Source organism: Phyllostomus discolor, chromosome 8, assembly GCF_004126475.2.
Source record: "Phyllostomus discolor isolate MPI-MPIP mPhyDis1 chromosome 8, mPhyDis1.pri.v3, whole genome shotgun sequence".
In the NCBI taxonomy this organism is placed as follows: Eukaryota; Metazoa; Chordata; class Mammalia; order Chiroptera; family Phyllostomidae; genus Phyllostomus; species Phyllostomus discolor.
Genome location: NC_040910.2, coordinates 15,218,015 through 15,236,951, shown reverse-complemented (window position 1 = coordinate 15,236,951; position 18,937 = coordinate 15,218,015). Strand labels below are relative to the sequence as shown.

The 18,937-nt window shown below is 43.8% G+C and overlaps 1 protein-coding gene and 1 long non-coding RNA gene across 2 annotated transcripts in view; one reads left to right on the top strand and one right to left on the bottom strand.

Annotated features, from left to right (window-relative positions):
- SLC10A7 (solute carrier family 10 member 7) overlaps nucleotides 1-18,937 on the top strand; it is a 195,462-nt gene that overhangs the window by 103,722 nt on the left and 72,803 nt on the right. The window lies entirely within an intron of this gene.
- Nucleotides 1,130-17,662, bottom strand: LOC118501930. Its single transcript, XR_004904582.1, has 3 exons — nucleotides 17,652-17,662; nucleotides 8,157-8,163; nucleotides 1,130-1,964 (listed from the first exon to the last, which is right to left on the bottom strand). It is a non-coding gene; the product is annotated as an uncharacterized LOC118501930 (long non-coding RNA).

The window sequence follows — 18,937 nt, the reverse complement described above, 5'->3', positions numbered from 1 at the left end:
GAGTACAGGGTGGATGATCACAAATCTCACTTGTCTGCAGTGAAGATTTTTCTTTAGCAGGGTGGAGGGATTCGGATTGCGAGGTCTATTTGGGATGAGTTATCTGCAATCTCTCCCTCTCCCTGGAGAGAATGGGAATGACTAATTGAAGCATCCCCTAACAGTAATTGAGACAGATTGAAAGGGGAAATGAGTGATTAACCTTGAGCCTCCTCCTGATGGCTGTGCATGGTAATGTTCAAGCAGGTTTCTGGGGGTGCCTTAGGAGCTCATTTCCACAAAAGTCCACATCACTCCTATAATTGCATTTCAGAGAAACATGTTTCCGCCCCAACTTTAATTTCAGACACTTGTTGCTCTGTTTTGCGTCATGTCAGTAATGAAGGCTCGTTATTGATGCCTGAAAACCAGAGACAGATTTGCTCAGAAGCTCATGAAAACTTCAGCTTTTGGGCCTTTCACTTGCGTGGGCCTCTTCTAAGGCCATGGAGCTAACTTGGCATATTCCTTTCTTAAAGAAGAGCCCCTGAATTGTATAGACTTTGGGTCCCACAAAGCCTGGATCTGTCCCTGCCAGTCAAGTTTCAGTTTGTGTAAATGGGTGATCTGGCACAGGCTGGAAGGTTCTCCGAAAGGAAGGTCAGCATTTCTTCGCTCCCCAGGGACTCCGGAACTGTTTAAATTTCATAAACTCTTAGATCTCTATCTGCTTCCTCTAAATGATCTTGTTTTTGAAATCCTGGGAGGTGAGATGAGGAAGGCACTAACTAGTTACATGTTTTTGTGAGTATAGTGATTATTTTCCCCATTTTCTTTCCTTTGAATAGTTTTCTTCCCAGTGAGTATCAACTTTTGCTCCCATTGCTGTCTAAGACAGAGGAACTCTCTTTTCCTAGCCCGCCCGTGCTCCCATATGCATCCACACAGCACATACACACAGGCAGTTATTTGGCCAGCGGACATTTGTATATGAATGACTGAGTGAACTCTGAAGTGAATAATTTGTCAAGAGCCCCAGCCGTTCTTCAAGCAATCAGGGATTTTACACCTCTCCACTAGGAGTACCTATCTGATTGAACAGCTACTGGTGGGGTGGTCTAGAGATACTCGGTGAAAGAGTAGTTCCTTGGAGGGAATAAAAACTATAGGAGGGAATACACTGATTTCGAACAAAGAACCCTCACATATCAAAATTTTAATTTTTTTCTTATGACGAAGGATTTCTCAATATTGGGGTTTTCGTTTCTGAAGATGCTCATTTATCACTTTGCTGATCACTTCTCAGCTGTTCAGGCAGTTTCACAGGCAATTCAATGAGATAAAATATTTGTTTCATTTTAGACCAGCTGTCCTAGTTTGGAATCTACATTTATTCCACCAGCAACAGCAGTTACAATATTCAGGTAACCAGTAACTTTTCACTGGAGGTCACGTTTCCCAGTGCCTTGTGTTGGTGATCTTGCTGAATGAAGCTCCCGATAAATCTGCATCAATAAAAGATGCTGTATTCATCGATTAAAGCATGCAGCTGAAGCTGCAAACACACGTGTTAAAGTAAGGATTGTCACTTCTGATACGAGGAAGGGATAAGTAATTGTCAAGAACACCGTAGCCATCTGGGTGACAGAGACTGTTTGGAGCTGTTGGACCGGCGTGCGTCTGAACAAACAGGACCCTGTGCTGTTGGGAGCTGGAAGGTAGAATGCAAGCAATTTGGGCGGCTTCCTCAGTCTGCAGTTCCGTTAGGCCAGTTCAGACACTCTCCACAGGAAGCAGACACCGAGGTCAAAAGTTGGGTCAAAGCCTTTTAATTGTGAGCCTCCATGATGCCTCTGGGCTCAGGTCAGCAACCCGAAAAGCTCTGTTTGTGAGCTGAGGAAGGGTATATTATGGGGGCTCAGGTGGCCTACTAGACTGTTCTAATACTCCATTGTAAGAAGCAGATTATCTGTTTTGCAGATTATCTGATCTTCTATCATCAGCCTTCCCGTTGGGCTTTCTGTTGCTGAGGACGGGGCTGAGTGTGGAGTGCGGGAAGTTAGGCACAGTGTGCACTGCGTGCAGTCCCGTTACGGAGCCACATGTAAATCAGTCAACAGGCACAGCTTTGTTAAATCACTTCAGGCTTGTTCGGTTTGGCATTTTCTCGATCTTAATCTGTATTCTCTAGAGTTGCCTAAACCCCATTTATTTTACTCTTATCTCCTAGAAATCTTCAGCCTAGAAAAAACAGATCATGAACAAAGGAATTACTAAAATACCTTTTCCTCTTCCATGTTCTCTATAATGTAGGTATAGCATTACAATGTAATTTAATTTCCTCTCTGGAAATTCATGAAGTCATTCCAGCCTAGGCTGTCCTCGCTGCCCTGGTCATCTTTCTTGATTGTGTCCCTCAAGGCAGCTGTGGTTCAGTCAAAAGAAAGATTGGTTTATCTCTGAGAGTCACAATTTCTGTGGATCAGGAAATCAAGCAGGATTGTGAATTATATTTCTATCAAAGGCCAGAAAATCATCAACATGCTCCTATTTTTTCTGAAGCAAAGAGAGATGGACAGACAGAAGGAGGAAGGAGGGGAGAAAACTAACCCAAATGCTTGCCAGAAATAAATTACTGTAACCTTTTCCACGGTTAGGCAGGTAGTATCCGTGTATATTGTTGATTGGGCTTTGCATGCCCTTCTTTGCTGTAGGAAAGCTTCCCAACATGCTTAGAAGCAAAAGGGCAGACTCCTAAATCCTGATCTTCACTCTCATGCCCAGAGCCAGCCTTTCCCCTAAAACACGTAGCCTTTAGTCCTTGCACAGACGCTGTGAGGATAGCGGTAACAATGATTAGCAGCAGTGAACAAGCGTTTATTTTGTTTCAACATCCCCTTCACCTCTCCTTTTTTAAAAATTAGTTTTGATGACTTGGTTTGTATTTATAACATGCTTACTTACAGTAAACTGAAATGGTACACTTGCTTCAATACATACCTGTGAATTTTGAATTTTGTCTGCAGTTTTAAAATCTTTTCTTATTCAACAGTTACTCATTTCATACTGACTGTGTGCTGGGCACTGTTCTAGGAACTTGGCATAAGATAACAAATTAATAAAATAGTCTTAGACCTCTGTCATCATGGAGTGGACATCTTAATGGGAGGAGACAAATGATAAAAAATAAAATAAGTAAGTAAATTACACAGTTTGTTAAAAAAAGATAAGTGCTAAGGAAAAAGGAAATAAAACCATGAGTCGGATAGGTTAAAGGGGGCCGAAGTGCTGGGGCAGGGTGGGGAGGCTGCCATCTAAGCAGGCGATCAGCTTGTCCTTGTTCGGGAGGAGCCAACGCTTGAGAGCCACAGAGGGTCCTGTCATGACGATTTCTGCAGAAGAGCATCCCAGGTGAAGGGAACGGCCAGTGCAAAGGCCCTGCCTAGGGGACAGGGTCCTGCCACGCATTCAGTGTCCCCGTTCGTATAAACTGAAACCAGAGTGCTTTTCCTAAGACCAGCCTTTCATTCTCAAGCTCCCGCCTGTCTTGTCTGTGTTTGAAATAACAGTATTAGAAGCCGATGGTTTCTCTTATCATATCTGTGTTTCCAGAAATGACAGTGCGCTATTTTCCAACATGCCAAGATGTCCTTTTAAAACGTCTTGCACCTTCTGAGAAGTAGCAGTCATAGTATTTGTTAAGTACTATATCGAAATAATTTTATGTATGGAGACGAATTTAGTTCTCTTAGCCATTTAAGTGAGCACGCCTTCCTTTTCATAGCGGCGACACCCGGCGTGGCTGCGCTGCAGCAAGACGGACGGGGAAAACGCGTGTCAAGCCCCATTTACACGACAGGCAGCGCACTAGGTCCTGTAGAAGTGTTCTCCCATGGAATCTCTGTACTGCCTCTTTGAAGGAGTTATGATTGTCCCCATTCTGTGCGGGGTTCAGAGAAATCATATAATTTACCCAAAGACTCAAAATAGAAAACGCAGAATCCAGATCCAAATCCGGGTCCGTTGGAGTTCAAGGCCAATGAATGGCACTGCAGTTGGCCTGTTTTCCCGGGACGAACCTCGTGATAGTGTCTGCTTCGTGCCTTTCTCTCACTTCCCATCCTGCCGACGTAAAACCCTGCTGATTCTGTAACTGAGTGTCTGTCGCTCCACAGACAACTGTTACTGGCGTTGCTCCACCTCCGCCACCAGGGTCCTAGTTCAGCATCATCTCTCCTCGCCCTGCACCCCTCCTGGCCTCCAGTCCGAGCAGCACTGCTCAGTCCTGCCTGTTCATTGAAATAACGTGGGTGGTTTTGGAAAAATTGCTGTTGTGTCGGCCCCACTCTAAACCAATAAAATCAGCACTCTGGTGTGTGGGAGTTAGACATCGATACTTTCTTTTTTTAAGTTCCTGGGTGATTTTAATATGTATTCAGGGTCGAGAGCTACTATATTAGACCTTTTTATCGTGTAAGGTTTACCGTTAAAATTCCTGAGTAGCTCCCCCTTCCTCTCAGGATACAACCCAACCTTTTAGTATGGCATTTCTCGGCCCAGGCCCTGGGCTCCCCTGGCCAGGTCTTGTATCTTGTCCTGCCCTGAATTTGTTCATGAATCACACAAATTTGTTTTCACATTGTAACAAATTCACAGATTTGTTTTCACATCCACATAAGGGATGTAGGTGCACTGGGGAATTCTAAAGGACCTTAGTAAACAATTTGGGAAGCAGCTAGGGCTGTGATGCGGCTGACTGGTGTTACTGCAGACCCTCCAGGAGAGCAGACAGACCGGCGCATCAGAATGTCCATCTTCCCAGTAACGGTTCCTTGAAACTGGGGTGGATGACTTGGTTTTCTCATTCCATCATTTGCATTGCTAAGTGTAACTGAGCTGGAGTAAGTAATGGTGAAACAACTAATTTTGGCAGTGTCATGATGTTTAGTCTGAGAAAAAAAACTTTTTTTTAAAGTTAACTTGCCTCCCTCTCATTGCTTCCTCTTTTACGTCATCGTCCTGGCAGAATGCTCCAGGAACCAATTAAGAAGGAAGTTATAATCTTCTTAACGGCTCCTTGAAATGAATCAGAGCGTCTATGTAAGATTAAAAATAAAAAGGAAGCCAGTGCTTCTCTGAATGCACTTCTGTTGGATAAGCGAGACGTAACTTTGTTCGGCGGGCAGTAAAAGCAAAACGTGCTGACGTGGCCTCCAAGCAGGCTGCAGCCAAAGCCTCCCGATTTAGCTGTTGGTCAGAATCGCCCAGGGAGGTTTTTAAAAAGTGAAGCGTTCTCAGCTCCGCCTTAAATGTATTGAATAAGAATCTTTAGGTCTAGACCCAAGAGCCTCTGTTTTGTGTGGGGTCCCCAGAGGATGCTGATGCACAGCCAGGACAAGGACCCACTGAACCCGAGTACATCTGGCAATGGGAGGCAGTAACCCATCCACCCATTCAAGGTGAAATGCTGCTTTCAGAGTGCTAAGCAATCCGTTTTGCCCAGGAGTCAGAAGGCAGGATGAGCAATACCACTCGGATAACCTGCCCCTCCCCCGTTGTCCTGACACGTGAGCCCTCCCCACGGTCAGACTCCAGCCGTCGCCAGGGATGGGGGTCTAGTCATAACAGCCCCAGCAAAGGAGCAGTAACACGCACTACACACGAGGCCCACTGAACTCTGAATGCCCCTATGACTTGGGTGCTGTTATTAGGTGGGCAAAGCCTGAGGAAAGTGGGGAGCTGAACAGGCAAGCTACTTACCCCAAGTCACCCCAAGTAAGCATCAGGCCCCCAGGAGACCCCATAGCTCAACTACACTGCCCTGCTGCCTCTAAACAGACATGTGATTTTTTTAACTGTGTACCGTGCACTACTCCATTTTTTCCTGGAGATGCTCCCTCCACTAAGGGCCCCTGTTTCCCAACTTCTCTGCTGGCATCCTGCTCATTCTACAGAGCCCAGTCTCAGCTCGGCTCGTTCTTTGGCCCTTTCTCCGGTGGTCAGCCTCACCGCCTTCACACCAAATGAATTATCCTTGACTTTGCACACAAGGAGGAAAGGAAACTAGTATTTACTTACTCTCTCCCAAGGGCACTGTGGTAGAAAATTATGTCTGTGTTAGATGAGGGTGGAATGAAGGTCAAGAACATGGGCGCCATCTCCAAAAATGACCGGCGTGTGCAGGGAGACAGCTGGAACCCCGGTCTAGCTCCCGTGCCCTTTGTGCCACACACAGCGTGCCGTTCTGTCCTGTGATGTGTTGTTCATGTCATACATGTCACAGCACATGCCGTGCTGTCATACAATGAGCTGCGAATTCCCGAGGACAAGCAGATTGTGCCCATCTTTGAGACCCTAGTTCAGGAAAAGTGCTGTGTGTGTAATGTGTGCTCGGGAAAGCATCTGACAAGTGGATTTTGAGGTTCTCCCAATAAAGCATATCTGGGGAATTTTTAAGGTGTAAGCATAAAAGTTGGCAAATGTGCTTAATTTTACTTTCTCCTTCTTCGAAGTATGCAGATTACTTCACTAGCCATCAGGAACACGCCAAATTTATCTCTTAGGGGAGTTTCTAGGTCCTATTTCTCTGGCCATGCTGTGATTTAGTGGTTTTGTGTGCCTTATAATTTCCCTATTTTTGAAGGAACCATTGGAAAAAATACATAAAGATGAAAGAAAGGAAGAAGAAAACATGAAAAGTAGGAAGAATGGTTTAAAATATTTTTTTATTTACAAAGCCAGGTTTTTTTTTTCCCATGAAAAGTCCCTCTGATCCCTGAGGGGAGGAGAGACAAGAGCAGGAAAGGTTGAACGTCGAAATTTGTTCCTCGTGCTGGAGAACTCTCCGTTCTTCCTCTCCTCCTGCCCTGCAGTTGTGACACGGAAGCAGACCACTTGGACTTGGCCTTCAGTGCCTTGCCAGTGTGTGCGGGGCCTTCCCTCCAGGAATGTAAGCCGACACCACCTGGCCTGGGCGTCTTTCGGTCGGTAACACGGCGGGTGCACATGATACCAATGGGCAGAGCGATAAGGAGTAAAAGCGTATCTGTTGGTATAAATGGAGCGATAAGTGGGCTGGTTTCTGTCCAAGGACTTTGAAGGGGAAATCAAGGAGGGAAAAAGATGCCCAAATGTGAATGTGTAGCAAATTAATTTTTTTTTCTAAGGGATGGCATCCCTTTCCCTACTATGTGCAGAAAAAAATGGCCGCGTTGCCCTAGGCCTAAAAGAACTGTTTGACTCAGATTCTTGGGACAGGTCTCTTGGAAGTGTGCCTTTTGTGACTGTAAATCTACAGTAGCAAAATTGTGTTAATCTGACTGACTAGAAATATCAACCACGTTATATCAAATCACTGCCAGAAATAATTCTCCACCATGCCCTGTGACTTTATTTTAATTGATTTTTTTTTGCTTTCGGCTTCTGTGATTTGTGTTTATTCTGATACATGTTTATTAAATGCGTGAGGAAAATTGTTTTGCAAGTTATTTTCAGTGTTGTAATCTTGTTCACATCGGTGGGTTAACTGTTTTTCTTCAGAATCCCAGCCTCTTCTAGTTTCAGACGTGACATGCTGAGGCAGCTCCCGGGCCCACTAATGGTGCCACTGTCAGCATCAGCAGTCTATGCAATTAAGCCGTATGCTTAGCGGTATCATTTGGTGTTTCCAAAAGATTTGAGAGTCAAAATTGAATATGATCGATTGCCATGAGATACATTAATATTGGGGTTCCCGAGCTGTGTTAGAGCATAAATCATTCACTGTAGTAACAAAGATAACACCTCAAACATCACTTATTTCTTGTCCTCTCGGTAATCAGGCCTTAGGAATAAGCCTCATCTGTCTGCGACGGAGCCCTCCTATGACACGAATCACAAGGTGAATCGTCCTAAAACATCGTGTGTGATAGTAGAATTTACTTGTCAATAGGGCCAGCAAAGGTATATTCAAAAGAGGATAACCTCATTTTCTTTATGAGCTTTCTTCTATTTACCTTGGTATCTGATATTTATCAGTGAAGCTTTTTTTTTCAGTTTTTAAACTCTATTTGTTTTAAAAAAGTAATAATGATCATTTAGGTAACCAACAGTTTTTGAATGCTTACTAAGTGCCAGGAACTATACTGTGCATTTAGCATGTATGAGTTTATTTAATCCTCACAGTAACACTAATGTACATCGGTACTGTGGTTATCTCTATTTTACTGGGGAAGCTGAGACCCAGACAGGCTAGATAACTTTCCTAAGGTCACACAGTCAAGGGACAGAGCAGGGTTTGAGCCCAGGACATCTGGACCCAGGACCCATGCTCTCACTAACAGAACGTGCCTGCCGGAGGAATCTGCATGTGAGCGATGTAGCTGCTGCCCAAGGTGGCTTGCTTTCTCATTTCTCTGATACAATCTTGTTTCCAAAAATTGGGTAAAGCCTTACAAAAGACAGACTACTGAGTAGCAGAGCAAGTACCTCCTGATAGATGCTGCAGGTTTTCAAGAAAAGACCCAGGATAGTATATGCTAGGCAGCTTTCAAAGTAACTTAGAGCTGAGATTCCTACGAAAAGCTTTAAAATTCCAAAACACTGAGATTAATTCTAGAAGTAATTTCACAGACTGGAGTATCTTTATTTTCCCATTTGATTCTTCATACTGGTGGGTGTTCTCTCTTACCTCCTTTACTGATTCTAATTTACTCCCAGATTATTTTGAATATTCATATTTGGGGGGAACCTGCCTATTTGTAGATCTCTTGCCTGTGTCATAAATTGAATTTATATTTTGCAAAAATGTTACACAACACCAATTTACTATCTAGTGGGAAAAATTACTCACGAAGGAAGGAAGGGCCACACGCTGTATCCTTTGATGGTCGTTTAAGTCTTCCTTCTGTGGGCTGGCCAGAACGACCCTCTTCACCCTCAGTCAGTCCAGTGTGTGCAGGGTCCCTGCCTGTGTAAAAGCAGGAACTTGCTAGTTTGGTGCCAAAGCCTAGAGAGAATTAACTTCACATCATTGGTTGTCAACAGCTTTGGAGATGTCTGGCAGTTCTGGTTAAGTAACGTGCTCCGTAACAGTTCCATCCACAGAACGTTTGCACCATTACGCCTTCAAACTCTTGGCTGTCGGTGATACCTGGGCGCTTCCTGGAGCCACCCTGGCTCCCGCTGCGCACTGCCTGCAGCTCGCCGGAAGCTCAACTTTTACTAAACGGGTTGATCTCTTCTCCGGCCCTTGTTCTCGTTCAACCTGCTTCAAGTCTGCCTTTTCTTCTGAAAGGTGCACAGGCGGGTATCATCTCTTAAAGCATCGTGATGTGGAGGCAGGGGCTCCAGAGAGATGCTGGGCATCAGAGAATAACTAGTTCGAAAGCAGTCCGACAGTGTTAATTGTGAGCCGCAGCATAATGAACGCTGAATCAGAGCTTTCTGGGTGCTTCCAAAAACTGGGTAAAGATTTTAATACTGAACAGCAGTGTGAGTGTACCAAGGTAGAATTTAAAGGTTTTTTTTTTAACTGTGATAGATTTTTAATTGGCTTTTGTCACTTGCCACAGTTCTTTGACTGAAGGCTCATTTGTTATTGACTATGCATTGTTTAGTTGCTTGTTTTGTTTTGTTTTTAATGTTTCTCTGCCTGAAGCCACTTTGGGGATATTTACTTATGAGACGTAATGGGCAACGGAGGGTGGATAGAACAGTCTAAAGAATGAGAGGATGTAGATAAGCACAGATGTGGGGTGAAGCCATGAATTCTTAGCCAGCTACTGCCAGCATAGCACAATGGACCGGAGAGTGCCATTCTCAGAGGCTCTGGCACTTGGATCTCCAGTGACTCTTCTCGAGCCACAGTGTAGAAAAGAGCTCCCAGATTTCGTCACACGGATAACATCACAACTAATTTTAAAACAGAAGTGGCCTCCAGTGTCTCTGTTGAAACGGACTGCATAAACCGTCAGAGTTTTGTGGACCGGCACTGATACATTAGTAACTAACCACATGTGGCTAATTGAATTTAAATGTAAAATTAATTAGAAAATTAAATAAAATGAAAAATCTAGGTCCTTAGCCACATTTCAAGTGCTTACTAGCTCCATGTGACTCGTGGCTATTGTGTTGGGCAGTGCCCACTGTGGGCCGTCTCCCTGGTTACAGAAAGTCCTGCTGGGCAGCGCTGTGCCGGACAGCAACAGGGAAAGGCATTGGGTTTCTCATTGCACAGCTGACGGTTCACAAAATGTTTTGCCAACATCTTTTTAAACTAATATTGGTTGAGTGCCTACTAAAAGTCAGGCATTTTGTGAGTGCCACAGGAACAGTAATAGTCGAGATAGAACTCCCCACCCCCCACAGAATTTGCATCTGGTGGAGGAGACCATTAAACATGTATTAAAGTAAAACGTGAGGGGGGCTGCTACAGGAGCACACAGGGGGCTGTGGGAGTGCAGGCAGAGACTCGAACCCAGCCTGGGCGCCTCCAGACTGCTGACGCCTGAAAGGTGTGGTGTCAGCGGGGGGAAGGGGTGTGGGGAGGGGTGCAGAGCAGCAGAAATGTCCCAGGCAGAGGGAGCAGCGCAGAGAAAACCTGGCTCATCTGATGAACTTCTAGGGAAGTGGGGTGAGCGATCTGATCAGATTTATAGGCTCTTTCCTTCCTCAGTGACCGTGGCCAAGTTACTTTTCCTCTTTAAGCTTCAGTGACCCCCTAGGAAAAGAAAGAGGAATACAGTACCACCCTCTTAAGGTTGTTGTAAATATTAAATGAGATCGTGATTGTGAAGTACCAAGCACCAGGGAAGTGCTGTAAAAACTTAGTCATTATTAACTAGAGGGGCCCGCTTCATTGCGTGTGGCAAGTGGATTGGAGCAGGGCATCACTGGAGGTGTGGAGACTGATTAGGGGGCTGGTACGGTGGCGGTGCAATGGGAAAAGAACAGTGGCCTGGAGGAGTGGAGGAGTGGCGGTGGGAATGTTGAGAAGTGAATCTGTATGGGAAAGTTACTTGAGACGCAGAATAGAGTCCTCAGTGAGAGTGGTTGTAGCAGGTGAGCAGAGGAATTAAGGATGTTCCCTAGCTTTGGACCATTGGGTGGGTACAGAAAGACAGGTTTGAAATCCAAATCCAACCTTGTAAAATTATGGGAAATCAATTATGGTTATGGATAAGCTGTTGCTAGGTAGCCAGTGACCAAGTGGGCTAGAGACACTTCCTTTTTTTTAAGACTTTACTTATTTATTTTTAGAAAGAGAGGAAGGGAGAGAGAAAGAGGGAGAAACACCAATGTGTGGTTGCCTCTCGTGCACCCCCTATTGGGGACCTGGCCTGCAACCCAGGCATGTGTCCAGACTGGGAATTGAACTGGTGACCCTTTGGTTCACAGGCTAGCACTGAATCCACTGAGCCACATCAGCCAGGACAGAAACGCTTCTGAATTCCTGCCCAGTATCTTTTCAGTACATCACACAAACTCTATAGCAAATACCATTTCTAAGAAAATCAAATTATAAGAGAAGTACATCTCTGTGTGGATTGCCCCAGGGCACTTGATATATATTCAGTGATGGAAAGTCTTCTGATTCTGTGTAACTATGTCATATCTATAATAAACTTAGCGAATAAATCAGGAGTGTCTCATACACTCACCAGGAGGATTGTCCATTAAAACAAAAGACATGATATACTCCTCAAATGAATCTTCCCAGTCAAGCCAAGTATAACTGACTCATTAAATGAGCGAGGCAGGCTCTCTCCAGTGCGAGCAGAGAGCAATACTGCTGTCACTCACTCACGCCCTTTCACGCTCGCTCTGTGTAATCCTTCTTTCCCCTTTTTGGGTGAAATTTCAGGAGGAACCCACAGTTTTTCTGTTCACTTGCATGCATTAAAAAGCTCACTCCACTAGAAAAAAGCACAAGGGAACATCTTCCTAAGTCACAAAAACATAACTCTATGTGAAATTGTTGATCAGTTGGGCTTCATGAAAGTGAAAACATCCGTTCGACAGCAGCCAACATTAGGGGGATAAAAGGCGAGCTACAGAGTCAGGGAAGATGTTTAGATACGCATCACATTTGTTACATAGCCAACAAAAGACATGTATTCAAACTACTTAAATAGCTTATACAAATAAAAAATATAGAAGTGACAGAATTAAAAATAGGCAAAGATTTAAATGAAAGATTTCATAAAAGATGATATACAGATCTTCAATACACATACAAAAAAAGACTCAACATCATTAGTGATCAGGAAAATGCAAATTAAAGCCACAGTGAGATGCCACCACATGCCTCAGAATGGCTCAGATACTTAGAGATGGTCAGTGTCAAGTATTGGTGCAGGTGTGCAGTAACTGACATTCTCACGCATTGGCAGTGGGAGTGGACAATGGCCCAAGTACTTTGGGAAGCTGTAAGGCAATACCCGTTAATGCTAAACATATGCCTGAACTGACTCAGCAGTCCCACTCTCAGATGTATGTCCACCAGAAGACATGTTTAGGAAGGTGTATAGCAACTTTCTTAATAAGCCAAAATGGAAGAAATTCAAATGTCCGTCATAAGGAGAATGGATAAGTAAGTGGTGATGTAGTCATACAATGGCACACGAAACACGAATGGAAAGGTTGAGCTATCCTCCACCCAAAAACATGGTTGACTCTCACAGACCTAATGTTGAGCAAGTGAAGCCAGACACAAATGAGTTCATGTTTCTGAGTGAAATGTACATGAGGTTTGAGATAAGAAGAATTAACCCACGGTGATGACCTTGGCAGGGTGGGTATCGACTGGGGCAAGCATGAGGGATCACTCCAGATTAATAGAAATGTTTTATATTTGGATCTGTGTGGTGATGACTCACCTGTGTGGTATGTTCGTATATGTATGTATGCATATATACACACACATATAAGATGTATATAAAACTATGCTCTTTGTTATACTTCTGTAAACAAAAAAAAGCTTAGTCTAGTCTTATGGCAAACTTCAGTTGTATGCAACTGAAAGCTTCCCCCCTTGTTTTGCACTCCCCCCAGGCAGGTCACGACCAGTAGTCTGCAGTAGGGAAGGGCAACAGGTTTCTTCTCACGCTCGGTGCACCACCTTTCCCATTCCTGAGCCACTGCTGTGGTCTCCCCTAGGGTCAGGCACACTGTGGAGATGGACAAGGGCTGATGTGTCTCGGCGGTAATCTGGCTTTGAAGCCCTCTATGCCACACTGGCCAAGGGAGGCTAGTGCTTTCTCTTGTGGGGGTGCTTCTGTGGGGTTCTTTCCCATTGCTTTTAGAGAGAGAGGAAAGGAGAGAAACATCAGTATGAGAGGGAAGCATCAGTTGGTTGCCTCCTGTACGTGCTCTGACCAGGGATCATACGTGCCAGGACCAGGGATTGAACCTGCAACCTAGGCCCATGCCCTGACCAGGAATCAAAACTGCAACCTTTCGGTTATGTGGTGACGTTCCAACTAACTGGGCAACACCACCAGGGCCTTCTGTGTTGTGGGTTTTTTTAATTACACTTATTGGGCTGATGTTGGTTAATAAGATTGTATAGGTTTCGAGTGCACATCTCTACGACACACCACCTGTGTATTGCACTGTGTGCCCACCTCCCAAAGTCGCATCTTCTCCTGTCACCATGTGTGTGAGTTTCCTACTGCCCCTGCTTCCCTGGGAGCATCCAAACACAGCGTGGCCTCACAGGGACAATGATCTCCGTACGACTCCAGCCACAGCCCTTGACTTTTAGTGATCTCCTTGTCGGAGTGACTCAAGCTCAGTTCTCTTCCTGGGATCACTTGGCCCGTAGGAGAACTGGGGCGTCTTTGCCTGGCCAGCAAAGAACTTGCCGTTTGCTCCCCTTGTGGCCTCCCTCCTTTTTCAGCCTCTCGGCTTCAAGCTTCTCCAGGAGGGAACCGGGTCCCACTCACTGGCGTCCCTTTGCCCGCCCATCACCCAAACTGCAGGGGTGCAGTTTCTCCAAGTGGTTCTCTGACGCTCCCCTCACTGACCTTGGGTGGGAACCCTCTTGAAGAGGGAGCAGATAGCTACATGGTCCAATGACAACTCTCCCCAGAGAAGTTCCTTCTACCAGACGTGGCTCCTGCCTTCCATGCATAGCATGGAAGTGCACGGTGAGCCTATGGCAGAACATAATTATTGTTTTAAGCTAAAGGGCAAATGAATAGTTCCTGCCCAAAAGGGAGGTAATCATTTTATGTGCTCCACCTTCTTTGCTAGCTACTTGAGGATTGTATGAATGAAAAGAACCATTCTGGAGTATTAAATACTGTGCAATTGTTTCTGTTGTTTCAGCATTCTGAAAAACCTACTTCAGGTAGAAAAGGCATGTTTCATCAATACAGGTTTTATCATGTACACACATATTCCTATGCGCAAAGATTATTGGGACTTCCTGGGTGACTGGGAATACCTCTGGGAACCTCTGTGTTCACACCTAAAAGTAAGCGATAAATGTTACCTGCTCTGTATTATTGCCATGAGAGTAAAAGAGAAAGGAATTATACATATGCAGAAACAGACACATGCAAATATGCATACGTGCATATACATATGTATATTGTATGCATATTACTCAGAACAAAGTAAGCACACAATAATGTTAGCTCTTCTTTCTTCCTAGGCTGGGCAACCTCTCACCCCTTTGTTTCTGCAAAGCAGCCTTCTTCAGTTACAGGTTTTGGGTAGAGAAGAGAGTACAGGGCTCTAGGGTTCATTCTAAAGAATGTGAGTTTACTATTTGGAAACTTTTAATAAAGGTGCACTGTTCTTACAATTAAACCAGATGTGGTAAAGTAGGCATAGGCCTAGAGTTAGAAAGACCTGAGTTCAAATCCTAACCCCACGACTTCCAGCCATTCATTTACTGAACACATGTGTTGAGGCTTATCCGTGCCAGGCTATGTTGCAGTTACTGAGACTGCAGGGGAAAGAGACAAACAAGACCCAACCTTGTGGATCCCAGCCTTGTTCAGTTTTCTTGGAGCAGAGGTGGGTGAACAGCAAGGGAGGCAGACGATGAGCAAATAACTAAATATAATGGCAAGTGGGGATAAGTTTTGTGAACAAAAATAATGCAAGAATAAGGACTAGAAAGAGGTTGAGGAGGGGAGATGGGTGTGTGTGTATGTGTGTGTGCGCACGCGCAAGCGTTTATAGAGAGGGTGGTCAGGGGAGATCTTACAGGAGACCTGAATTTAGTGAGAGGGCAGATCTAGGAGGAGAAGGTAAAAGAGGAGTTTGTAATATTCCAGAAGCCAAAGGAATAAACTATTTCAAGAATGAGACAATCATGTGCTATTGGTGATGGGGCACTTCGAGCAGCCATGTGACCCCTACATGAGGTATTTACCTTCTTGGGGTGATAGTCAGTGACGTATTTCTCAGGATTAAGTGAGATTGTTTATGTAAAGCACCTCTCACGTAGTAGACAGGTGACTGCAGGTTTCCTTCACATTTCACGTGTGTAATAAAATATGAATTTAAAATTTACTGTGAAAGATAATCTTCAATGGTCACAATTCAGTTTCTCACTGTGTTTGCAAAGTGTTCAATTAACAGTATATGTAAGCCAAATACGGAAGTCAGTAAGTTAAACTATAATAGTTGTGAAACTGTGGCTTTATCTCCCTTAACAGACTATGTTAGTAACATGTAGCTCATTTGAAGTATGTTGTGTGCTTTGTGTCATGTGAAGTGCAACATGCTTAAATATGTTGTAATTTGTCACATTCTAACTGGCAGAAATCATTTGTCTAAAAAACAGGAACTGAGAAAATCAAATATTTCAGCATTCATTGGGATCTATTTTGCTAAATTATAGTTTGTATGAATGATCAGAAAATTATTTTCATCTTCAATCTAAGTAAGAAGGACATTGACTTGGTTTTCATCAGTTTCAGGCATTCCCTAATGTTTCCACACTGATTTTTTAAATATGCTTTTGATTTTACAGAATTTGGCCGAATAATAGGTCACATGATCCAGCCTGTGTAGAAATGACAGCATGAGACTGGTACACAGTCGTTAAATGCAACGTAAAGTCATGACATCTGCGTGTGGCTGCTTTACAGTGTTCATGTATCACCTCAATTATTTTATGAAACTGGGCATTAAAAATTCTACCCAGAAAGTGTTGAAGAATGAGGGTAAACTTCCAAGCTTGTGCGTTTACATTTACATAAATTTAAATGATATGCTTTTATACACTTAGCTTCTTCCCGAAGAAATCTGTATGCTTTTCAAAAACATGACTCTTACTCTTAAAAAAAAAAGTGTACCCAATACCTTACAGGAAAGGAAATAAAGTCATTTTACTTAAAGTAAATCATTTTTCCAAATTTTCTCAAGCGCATTTATGTAGGTACCGAGCGAGAACGAGAGTTCTTTTTCCCATTTTAAATACAAAACACACCAGCTGCTGCCCCCGCTATCCACTGGAGAAACGGAGAATAACTAAATTTCCGCAGCAACGCGCAGAACTCAGTCTATTGAAATCCCAGTGAAAGCTTTTGTTGTGTTTGGTATAATAGGGCAAATTCCATCAGATACCTTAGATTGCATTTTCTTCATGGAAATCTTCCGAGCGCATGTGCTCCCCGCTCAGTCTGCAAACGCACCTCATTCATTTAGAAGGGAAACTCACACGGCGGAAGCCGGCCAGGTTTGGGGATTACAAGACATTTTATTTCACATTATGTGATTACTCCGTGTCGTAAACACACTGAACTTACTGAATTTGGTTCGGAGAGGTTGGAGCTCGGTGACCCCCATTAGTTCTTTTCCCTCAGATATAAGAGGAGTGAATTTGTGTTCGCAAGTGTGTGGTTTTGATGGCCCGAAGTCAGCCTTTCTCGTATCTGTTCCTGTGGCTGTTTTCCCTAGTGATATTTCTGGTTTCATTTTAAGTACTTTTTTTTTAACAAATTCATTTTTCATTTATTATAAGAAGTCAATATATATATGGAGGATGACTCATTTTTTCTTTTGAAGAGCTCCCTCTTTTTCACCTCATCTGTGTTTTCTAAAGGAAGACACAACCCCGTGTTTTTGTTCCTCTTAAGAAGCCCCTGACGGGCCAGGCCCTGGCTAGGGCGGGAGCTGCGCGTTTCTATGCATAATTGATGGCCGGGGCCCCGCGGACAGCACCGGCTCACGAGCCGTATAGATTACCGTGCAGTCGGGGCGTTTAGGTCTCCGAGTTCCCCATTTCCGAATGGAAATAACTCCTTGCTAAATAACAAAAATTCCAGAAGGAGTAAGTTTACTATAGCAATAAATATCCTTCAGAGAACAAAGCATTTGCCAGGATTGAAGATGCAGACGGTCTTAAGAGCCTAACTTTATTCCCCTGTCCTCCACCCCCACCATCTCTCAGCTTAGCAGTGCTGGTCGTGTTTGGTTTTGCTGACATTTTGGTAATAATATATGTTTTTAAAGTTTTAGTGCGAAGGAAAGTTAAATTCCAAATGGCACTTTTTGAGTTATTCCTCAATCTGATTTCCCCTCCTATTTCTTTGATTTACTAGAAGATGAGCAGCCTAGTAGATACTAGTGGTTATCTCTCCAGGAGGGATCTGAGAGACTCCTGCCGCGGGGGGAGCATCCGTTATGTCCCGTTTACTGCGCCTGTCTTCCTGTTCTCCGCTGAACACCACGAGCACACTTCCTCACCTTTGGGCCTTTGTCTGTCCCATTTTCCTCCTTCGCAGACCCTCTTGGGTTCCCTTCACCTGCACCCATTTCTGCTCATCACTGTGGCCACAGTGTAGATGCCCCCTCCTCAGGAACCCCTCACTCAGTTAGGGGAGGTAAGCAGCCTTTCCTCACTCCATGACATGGCCTTTGCCTTTGTACTTTGCCCCAACTAGACAGTAATGTCTGTTAAGGTGGCGACCCGACCACCTTTGTCATCGTTTCCCAGCCTCGAGGGTATTCCTGAGATAGAGGGCATGTCCCATAATTATTCACTGAATGAAACTACAAAGACTCCCTGGCTGGTGTGGCTCAGTGGATTGAGCTCTGGCCTGTGAACCAAGGGGTCGCTGGTTCGAATCCCAGTCGGGGCACATGCCTGGGTTGCTGGCTGGGCCCCCCCCAGTGGGGCATGCATGAGAGGCAACCACACATTGATGTTTCTCTCCCTCTCTTTCTCCCTCCCTTCCTCTCTGTCTAAAAATAAATAAACTACAAAGGTACTAATATCAAATTAACTGAAACATGATTATATGAATTGTTATTTTTTATGGTAAATTGTTAGAATTTGTGGTAATCTTAGATTTTTATTTTGTTTTTCTTATAGTGATATATGTTCTTAAGAATATGATGGATAATAACAGAAAAAATAGATTTGGATTACAATTATACTTTGCATTTAAAGACTCATGAGACTAATTTGTAATTTCAAATGAGCAAGTCAATAGAAATAAAACCTGTCAGTTAAGAAATAAACATACCTGAAAATTTTTAATTCAAATTAAGTTAAACTGGGAAGAGGGGACATACATATTTTTTTAATTTTGAGAGCTTAGGCTCATTGCTTTCTTTTGATTCACTTCCTTTTAAAAATATGTAATTTCTCAAATGGAAAGTATTTTTTTTTTCTGAGTCCTAACATGTGCTCTGTCTTTCTGGATATCTGGAAGAGTACTTCATTTTTGTCATTATTTCTTGAGTTGCCTTTACACTTTCAGAAAACAGAATGCACAAATGAAACACAGAAGGGCACTAAAATACTAATGGTAAAGTGACTCTATGGTTTATCTTTAATACTTTCAAATTTCAGAGCGTGTTCCAGTTTCCCATCAGAGTCACTCATCAGTCTGCAAATTAGCTTCCCAAAGTTTGTAAATCCACTGTTGCTTTCCACGGGGCATAATTTTGAACTAGGCCCATGTACCCCAGTATTGTGTTATGAGCTGTACAATCACACTGTGTGAGTTCA